This window comes from Tympanuchus pallidicinctus, unplaced genomic scaffold, assembly GCF_026119805.1.
Source record: "Tympanuchus pallidicinctus isolate F22 unplaced genomic scaffold, pur_lepc_1.0 scaffold3, whole genome shotgun sequence".
NCBI classification, from domain to species: Eukaryota; Metazoa; Chordata; class Aves; order Galliformes; family Phasianidae; genus Tympanuchus; species Tympanuchus pallidicinctus.
The window spans coordinates 60,928,356-60,937,627 of record NW_026294747.1 but is presented as its reverse complement, the minus strand read 5'-3'; the positions used below and the strand labels follow the sequence as shown (position 1 = coordinate 60,937,627).

The 9,272-nt window shown below is 50.9% G+C and overlaps 1 long non-coding RNA gene across 1 annotated transcript; it reads left to right on the top strand.

The window, feature by feature from the left end:
- Nucleotides 1–43: 43 nt before the first annotated feature.
- Nucleotides 44–7,558, top strand: LOC128086466 (uncharacterized). Its single transcript, XR_008209376.1, has 4 exons — nucleotides 44–132; nucleotides 806–967; nucleotides 1,285–1,585; nucleotides 4,739–7,558. It is a non-coding gene; the product is annotated as an uncharacterized LOC128086466 (long non-coding RNA).
- Nucleotides 7,559–9,272: the final 1,714 nt, after the last annotated feature.

Below are 9,272 nucleotides of genomic sequence, written 5' to 3'. Positions count from 1 at the left end.
GCGACCGCCCCCCTCCACGCATGACCCCCCCCCCGGCATCACCTCCCCCCCCCACTCCCGTGTGGAAGCAGCACCGACGGCCCTCGTCCTCCGTGAGCGTCCTTAAGTGCCCACTGGGGAAACTGAGGCACGGTAGGGATCATTTCCTGAGAGCGAACCCCCCACATTTGGCTTTTTGGGTTGGGAAAGCTCGGTTTGGGGAGTGATGGGGTGATATTGAGCTCAGTTTGGTTCAGAAAGGGGTTTGTGGAGCAGCTCTCCTGCCATGGTGGGAATGTGGAGGTGTCCCTGCCTGAAGCAAAGGGTTTGAAACCAGACGATCTTAAAGGTCCCTTCCAACCCAGACCATTCTGTGATTCTATTTTAAGGCAATTTTGGGGTTCAGAGTGGGGTCTCACGGGTGAGGTTTTGTGATTTAGCTGCCAGCGCAGCGTGGGTCTCACCAAGACCTCCCCACCTCCCCGTTTCAAATCACACATCTCCCCACCCACCAAAATCAAATCCCCATCTACTGCCCTGCAACCAAAAACCACAGCGGCTCCTATGGATCCCCAAAACCCCATCTGCTGCATCTCCATCCCACCTTCCCAGCCATTTCCCTCTTGCCAACCACTCCCTTTTGCAGACAGAAATGCAGTAACGTCTTGCACTTGTTTAGACTCGGTTGCCGTGCGCTGTAACTTCTTCCAGATGTGTACGGCCCTTTGCATAATGTCGCTGCAGCCACGTCCTGCCTGCGCTCCGTTTCCTGGGTTTATTTAATTTTTGGTTTTAATCCTGTCTTGCTTTCAACCCTGCTCTATAGGAAAAAAAATCCTGGCCGAGGCGACCGGCTCTTTTCCCGTATCAGAGAGCTCTTCCCAGGATGACTGCTTGGCCTCCTTTACGTGTCTCCACGCCTGGAAGCATTTCCAAGAGCTCCACGAGATGCTGGAGGACACCCAGCGGACATGCGGACACCGATGGGGTGAGGGTGAGAGATGAAGGCTGAGATGGGAGTAGGGGTTGAGCTCTGTTCTGGGGCTCAAATCCAGCAGACAGGACAGGGGTGGGAGCAGCCTGAAGCCCTCTGAGATTTGGAGCTCATGGGTCTGAAGGAAGAGGGGTGCTGGGTATGGGCAAAGCCCATAGGGTTAGGGTTAGGGTTAGGGTTAGGGTTAGGGTTAGGTTAGGGTTAGGGTTAAGTGAGCTCCCAGGAGGTCCCTGGGCTTTTTGGGATGCAGAGCCCACACCTCACATGGAGGCCTGGTCTTTGCCATCCACGCTTTTTCCTCCCCAATATAGGAGAAGCTGTTCCCCCAAAGGTCATTGCCATCAACACGAGGAGAAATGTCCCAGAAGGAGCTGCAGACACAGCTGACAACACATTTTGGTGAAAAACTTCATTTGACAACGGTGACTGCAGCAACATTCCTAAAAGATGAAGCACGCACGGTTTCGTTGGCCAACACTACTCACGGGCTCACGTGGAATTGGCTGAACTGACTTCCTGTATCTCCCAGCAAACCTCACCCAACCCAGTTTGGTGGGATCCCACCCAACCCCATCCAGTGACTTTGCTGAGTGGGAGAGGTGACGTGGTCAGGTCTGTGGCTGTTGTAATGCAGAGCGACAAGGGAGAGCTTGATGGGAAGGACGTTTCCATGTCCATCCTTCCAACCTATCTAAGCCAGGTCTGCTCCTGCTCCTGTAGTGGATGTGGTTGATGTAGTGGAAGACCCATCCTTGGACCATTCATGGTCAGGTTTTGAGCAGCTGATGGAGCTGTAGGTGTCTGTGTTCACTGCTGGGGAGTTGGACCAAATGGCCTCTAAATGTCCCTTCCAACTCGAATGATTCTGTGGTTCCATGATTCGAGCAGGGTGAGACACGGGACACCTCTGTGTGGGTTGAGATACCAGGGATCCCTGCACCAGCACGTAGACAACAGATCTCCCTTCTGGGACTGTTTTTCCTCCTCTTCATCTGCTGGGGTTTCTGGAAGAGGATAGCTTTATGCTCTTGGTGCTTCCTGTGAAGATCTGGAAGGTCTGCTAGCTTCTCAGGTGGTGCTGCCTGGGACTTGGCCCTGTCACATCTTGCATAGATCATCAAAATGGTAATGGGTTACGGCTCCCCACAGAAGGACCTCAGCAAAGCAACCCTACGTTCAATTCATTTGCCACTGTTGCCGTTGGGGAATTTCATCTCGGTCCTGCAACATGTCCAGAGAAGGGCAATGGAGCTGGGAAGGGTCTGGAGCACAAGTCTATAGGGAGTGACTGAAGGAACTGGGATGGTTCAGTTTGGAGAAGAGGAGGCCACAACTAGAAAGGAGGCGGTAGAGAGGCGGAGGTCGGCCTCTTCACCCACATGACAGTGACAGGATGAGGGGTGATGGCGTCAGGTTGCACATGAGGAGGTTCAAGTTGGGTATTAGGAATGAATGAGTGGCAATGCCCATGGAGGTGCTGGGGTCACCGTCCCTGGAGGTGTTCCAGAGCCATAGAGATGTGGCACTGAGGGATGTGGGCAGCGGGCCTGGTGGGGTGGGTTGGGGTGGACTTGGGGATCTCAGAGATCTTTTCCAGTCTTAATGATTCTATGATTCCATGGATGGGCAGAGAAGCCCTAGAGATAAGGGTAGGTGAGGAGCAAAAGCAGGAAGGCCCTGGTGATACAGGAGGGGGGTGAGTATCATAAAAGGGCCATCTCCTGCAGATCTCACTCTTCTTTTTAATCCTTGGGCTGTGAGACAGCAACCAAGCAAATGGTCACAGCAGGTCTTAACTGAAGGACTTGGCCCTCTCACAGCAATATGGGGGCCTGCAATTATTCATGGGAACCAGGAGAACTTCGCATTGCCCTGATTTAACCAATACCTGATATTTCACATTGTCTTCCCATAGCTTTAGTCCTCTAGGGAATCACCTGGCCCTCTGCTCCCCTGTGTGGAGCTGTAGAGCCATGAGGGGCTGCAGGGCCATGAGGGGCTGTATGGCCATGAGGGGCTGTATGGCCATGAGGGGCTGCAGGGCCATGAGGGGCTGCAGGGCCATGAGGGGCTGCATGGCCATGAGAGTCTGCAAGGCCATGAGGGTCTCTAGGGCCATGAGGGGCTACAGGGCCATGAGGGTCTCTGTAGGGCCATGAGAATCTCTGTAGGGCCATGAGGGGCTGTAGGGCCATGAGAGGCTGTAGGGCCATACAAGAGGCTGCAAACCTCCCCCATCCTTCTCTGCTCTGGGCCCAACAAACCCAGGGCGCTCATCTCTCCTCACACCCCTTGCCCTGCAGACCTTTCCCCATCTCCGCAGCCCTCCTTTGGATGCTCCATAACAGCTCTGCGTCCTTCTGAGATGGCAGCACCCAACCATTCCGCAGAATGGAGCGGAGGAGGAGGTGGAAGAGCTGTGCAGACAGACAGGGATTCACCTGCAGGATGAGGGGCACAGGATGGAGGGGCACAGCCAACCCTTTGGGGATGTACTGCTGGCCCAGCGACCGGTTTTCACCCCGCAGCTGATTTTCTGGGCAGGCACAGGGAGTATGGAAAAGCAGGGATCACATCAGGCCAAGAGACTGAGAGAGAGAGAGAGAAAAAAAAAAAGAGGGAAAGCAAGAAACATTCCTGGAGGCTCTCTGGCCTCAATCCCTGCAGCCTCCAGAGAGGAGGAGAGACAAAACAAAAGGCGTGAAAGAAGAGCGAGCCAAAGGCGAGGAGGTTGGAAGCAGCAGCGCAGGGATGCAGCCGACCAGGCCTGGAGGGCTTGGGGTCGCACCGAAATCGCTGCCCTTTTATGGCCGGGCGAGAAGGGCCGCGGCACAGAGCCTGTCCTACTAAGGGAAAGCGTCTTGTGTTCAGCGTGTGCAATGAGAACACCCACAGAGTGAGTGCAGACCGGCTCCCAAAGGACGGCAGAAATACGGCCGCTGCTTCGCCTTGACCCCAATTCTTCTCTCTTTTTTTTTTTTTCCTTGCCTCCAATCGAGGGAAGGAAGAATTGTTTGTTTATGAAGGGTTATTTGAGCAGTTTCGGGTGTTGGATGAGGTTCACGGATGAGGGACGCGGGCAGGTTGCGGTGGCATAGAGGATGGTCAGCACGCAGCCCCAAGCACCGCCATTGCTTGGCCTCCTGTGTCCTTTCCTCCCTACAGGTCAAAATCCCACCAAAAACAGCTTTTGCTCTTTGTGGGGAGTGAAGGGAACACAGGCTGCTCCAGCACGCCGCCTTGGAGCTGTCTCAACCTGCCAGAAGCAGTTGTCTGTCCTCACAAGTTCCTATTTCCCACGTTCCTCCCATAGCCCATCATTTCTTCCCCAGCAAGGAGCTGTTGAATCCAAGATTCACCTCTCAGAGGAGCTTTTAGTGGATTCCAGATTCTGTTTCCCTCGAATTCTGCAATAATTAGCTTTGCTTTTTATATGCAGTGATGCCAACGTGAGGAAGTTTAATTAAAGTCCTTGAACGATGAGAAGAGCTAAATACTAAGGCAAAAATTGCTTGTAGGAGGAAGGGGCAGAGTCCCCTCCACATACTTATAGATATGCTGAAGAATATTTAGCTTGTTTTATCCTAAAACAGAAATTATGGAATCACTGACTGCTTTGTGCAAGTTCAATGCGGATTGCAGGGCATGGAGGGGATGGGTTGATGGTTAGACCAGATGATCTTAGTGGTCTTTTCCAATCTTAATGACTCTGAGTGCCCTGCTGAAAGCTGAGGGTTTCTCATTGCCTTATTTCTTCATTCTCAGTCTGAAGGTCTGGAGATAGCACTATATTGGGGGGAAAAAAGCTCATTTAGAGCATGGATTATCTGCAGGTTTGAAGATCAAGGTCTCTGTGTTGGATGCATCAAGCGAGCCAAGATAAGCCAAGCTGTTCTCACCGCTTTGCATTGGAAGAGCTATCTCTACTAACAACTGGGCTTGGCAGTCTTAACATTGAGGGGAAAGAAACATTTGGATTCTCCCACTGGGCCTTCCTGCAGCCCTTTTTGGTGGTTAAAAGGCAGGGAGCAAAAGGTAGGGAGCGCTTAATGGTCTCTTTTAGGGATGGAAAGAGTGTGGCTCTCCAGAGCCTGGCACTGGAACAGCATCAGCAGCGTCCCGGTGGGCGAGGAGTCCATCCAGTTGCATAGCTCTCACAGAGTCACCAAATGCCACCAAGTAATTCCACCAAGACCTCAGCAAATTGTGTTCAAGGTAGCAGCCAAAAAAACCAAGCCAGGGTGTCTTCCCTTGGTGCTTTTCTCAAGCATGTCCAATGCAGTGTGTAATTGTGGTCCCCAAGAGAAGCATGATGGTTTTGGAGAAGCAGAGAGAACAACAAAACTCATACTATCGTGGAATCATCTAGGTTGGAAAAGACCTCCAAGATCACCAAGTCCAACCATCAGCCTGACCTACTGAGTTCCACCACTGAGCCGCGTCCCCGTGCCAAATGACCTCCCAGGGGGAGTTGGGAAGGCCAGGATCGTTCAGCCTGGAGAGGGGAAGGCTGAGGAGAGCTGGTGAACAAGGTGCCCCTAATCACAGGGACCGTGCATAGAGTGGATACAAGCCTATTACTAAAATGAGTAGCAAATCAATTTCAAATGAATAAAAAGACGCAGGGAAGGCAGATTTGCATGGAGCAGTTAACTGGACCAGGCTCTCCCAGGCCATAGAACCACATGGGCTGAAAAAGACCTTCCAGATGATGCCTAACCATCCACACAAATCCAGCTAGATGCACTTGGATTGCTCCTTATCTCAGCTTGACCTCATCAGGGCCTGGCAACAAGCTTCAATCCTTACCCACTCACGCATGTGAAGGCTGAATTTCTGCACCTATGGGTGTCTCCTTCAGTGTCACCCAGAAACCTGGCAAGAAGTCACACTCACAGCATGGCATCGCATCCACTTGGTGATGAGCCAGGTGTGAAAGTTGCTTGGTCTTCCCAGCATGGGGTTTGCCTTTCAGAGGCACCTTTGCGTACCAAAAGAGAACGTGGTAAGAGGCAGCATTTCGTTAGTCAGGAAGTTATGAATCGATAGCTTGATTGAAATAATTATCAAGATTAAGAACTACAGGAAATACCCAGAGCTGCATTTACAGTCGAGAGCATCTCCAGGGAACAGGGAAAGCTTCACCAAGGCAGAAGCTTTGATGCAGGAAGCAAAGGCTGTAGGATGCTGTATGTCAGCACCAAGTCCCACAGTTCAGACCTCCATCTGCCCTCTGTGCTGGCTGCCTCTGGGAGCTCAGCAGAGACCAAAATAATGGTGAATATGGACTGCTTTTCCTGGGTCAGTCCCCAAGCACGCTCAAACATTTATTTTCTTAGAACAAGCCAGATTCTTACATTTCCCTTAGAAGGAGCCCTGTAGCAGGGAGCTGGAACTGGATGGGCTTTAAGGTCCCTTCCAACCCAAACTATTCCATGATTCTAAGATTCCAATTCTGATGCTATCATTTTGAGAGTAGTTTTTAAGACTGCAAAGGGAATGCTGACACTTGGTGGAGTGGAAAAGCAGGTAGGTGTGAAGTACATTAATTTTAGAGTGCTTTCGCTCCTCTCTGGCTTTTAGGTCCTTGGAATTCATGGGGAAATCTTCCATCCCGTTAGGGCTATACATCAGTAATGGAAAAAACGAGATTAGCAGCATGAAAACTTTTTGTTCAGTAAACACTCAGATATAGAGAATACTCAAATGCCAGCAAAAGCAGTGAAACTTTCCTTCCTTGCTGAAAGCGATGGCTGTGGGGGAGGTAGCCCTGCAATAAATAAGTAAATAAAATAAAACACTTCTGGAGTGAGGAATAGAAATCTGATTTATATTAACGTTAAATAAAAGTACTGAGAACTGCTGAGCAGGAGGAGGAGTTGAGTTTCAATGGGTGATGCCAACGTAGGGGATTGGAACTACGTGATCTCTGAGGTCCCTTCCACCTCAAGCCATTCTGTGACTCTACGATTCTATGATGGTGATAGAGGACAGAATGGGATGAAAACCCCAGAACGGCTTACCAAAAACCATGTCCAGATTTGTCATTGGTGAGCATTTTAATCCAGACCATTTAAATCCAGACTTGGGGAATGACAAGAGACAGCAACACGGAGCTGGAGGCAAGCAGGGCTGCAGGAGGGGACAACGCCTGGAGGAGTTATTTATGCTTCACCATGGAACCAAGGAGATTCACAGCCTGGGAGTCCCTGGAGAGCTGTCCCAGGCCTGGTACTGCTCAAAATATTTTGTTAATAATTACTTGCATGAATAGAAAATCTGCTTATTGCAGCTGCAAATGACACCAAGCTGGGAGGGACTTTGAGCACTTTGGAGCATGGGCTGAAACTTCAAAACAAACTTGATGCATTAGAGAAATGGCTTGGAAAAAAAATAAACAAATAGGCTGCGATTCATTGGAAACAAAGGAAAAACTTTCTGCTTGTGTAAGAAGGCTGGAGCTGCAGAGCACAAATGCAAACAGCCCTCATCATGCTGCTGCAAAAAGGGCAAACTGCAGGCAGGGATGAAGCAGGGGGAATGGGGTGTGCAGGGACATGGAGCAATGTCTGGGTCTGCTTGGGAGCACGGCCTTGGCTGCACGTGGGGTGGCTCAGGGTCTAAGAAACTGCTTTAACTTAAGATCAAAAATAAAACCACCAAAGGGATTGAAGGTATTTGGTCAGGAGAAGAGATGGCAGAGGTTCTCACAAATATTTTCAGGTGGTTAAATGGAAAAGGTTGTTTTCTTTCTTCTCTGACTACGGGAAGAAGTGTTAGGCTTCAGGAACAGCAACAAACTTTAGCATAGATGTCAGAAAAATGCCTTCTTTGCAGTAGGGATGAATGAAGACCATTTGGGATTGGGCACTACAGCTGAACCTCAGCACTGGAGATGTTTACAGACAGGTTGGGTGAAAACACTGAGATTTACAGCCGTAGCACCGGTTCAAATCCCACCAAGCCTCTGGGAATGAGCAGGCAACCAGGTTTGGGTGGAAGAGAGGCAAGCATCGCTCTGCTCCCCACATCATCTCTCCCCATGAAGCCCATCCCCGAGGGGTTTCTGACTCCTGAAATTGAGCAGTTGTCTGTCACAAGGCAGAGATTTTAGCTACAGAGAAGGCAGAAGTAAGGCCCAAGGTCGGTCATAGAATGGCTTGGGTTAGAGGAGACCTTCAAGCCTATGCAGCTCCAACCCATCCCGTCTAGGGCCCTATTCAACCTGGCCTTGAGCACCTCTAGGGATGGGGCAGCAGTGCCAGTGCCAACAGGGAGTCAGGAGGGCACTTCAGAGTGTGGGATGGAGTCAAGCAGACGGGGCCGGGCTCTGATGGTGCCCTCTCCCTTTCCCCAGGACCTTCCAAAGTCGTTCTCGTGGCTTTCACCACTCAGCCCCCAGCTGAGATGAGAACAGGGGAAGAGCTCATCCTCATCCCTAAGAGCACACACCACGACTTGGGTTGGGAAGCAAGGCCAGGGAACAGCCAGCCCCTTCCTGGCAGCAGTAGAAAATAAAAGGAAGGGATGTGGCAGCCTTAAGGGTGCAGGCTTTGGGCCTCTGCTGCGATTGTGAAATGTTACCCTCCTATAAATGCATCGGTACGTATAGACAGAGATCTGTATCCCTACAGATCACAGGCCGATGCTGTGCAGCCCCATCCGCTTCGAGGGCCACGTGGATGTTCACCAGTTCACAGCCGGGTCCCTTTAATTGCTGACACCATTTCTGACAGGCACACAGCTACAGCCGGGTGGAAAACCATCAGCTGCACAGCCGTATATACAACACTTATTTATATGGATGTGAGGGAGGGGCGGAGCACGCAGAGCTTTATCTTGTGATTTAAATCCCAGGCAGCGTTGGCTTTGGCAATTGCACCAGATGGATTGCAGAGTGCAGCTCAAGGTCATCTAAATACCACGCCGGGCTCCCGCCGCTAAGAGCCAGTGCAAAACACACCAAGCCAGCCACAGACATTTAATACACCGCCGGATACCCGGGGATCTTCAGAAAGAGCACTTGAAACGCTCCTTACCCTCGAGAGCAAGGACACAAATAACCCTTGTTTAAAAGCGATAAAGCAGCAGGAATGCAATCTCTCTGCGTGCAGATAGGGCAGGAGAGCTGCGCTGTAAAGGCACGCTTTGTGAGAACTATTTGTTCATCTGATAGACACCTCATAGCCGGGCAGCTCAACTCTTCTTGCTCTGGAGAAGCTTCTTTCCCTGCTTTCTGTTTTCCCCCCCGGATCTCTTCTTGTAGTCCAGTAATGGATACCTTGAATACGCTGCAAGT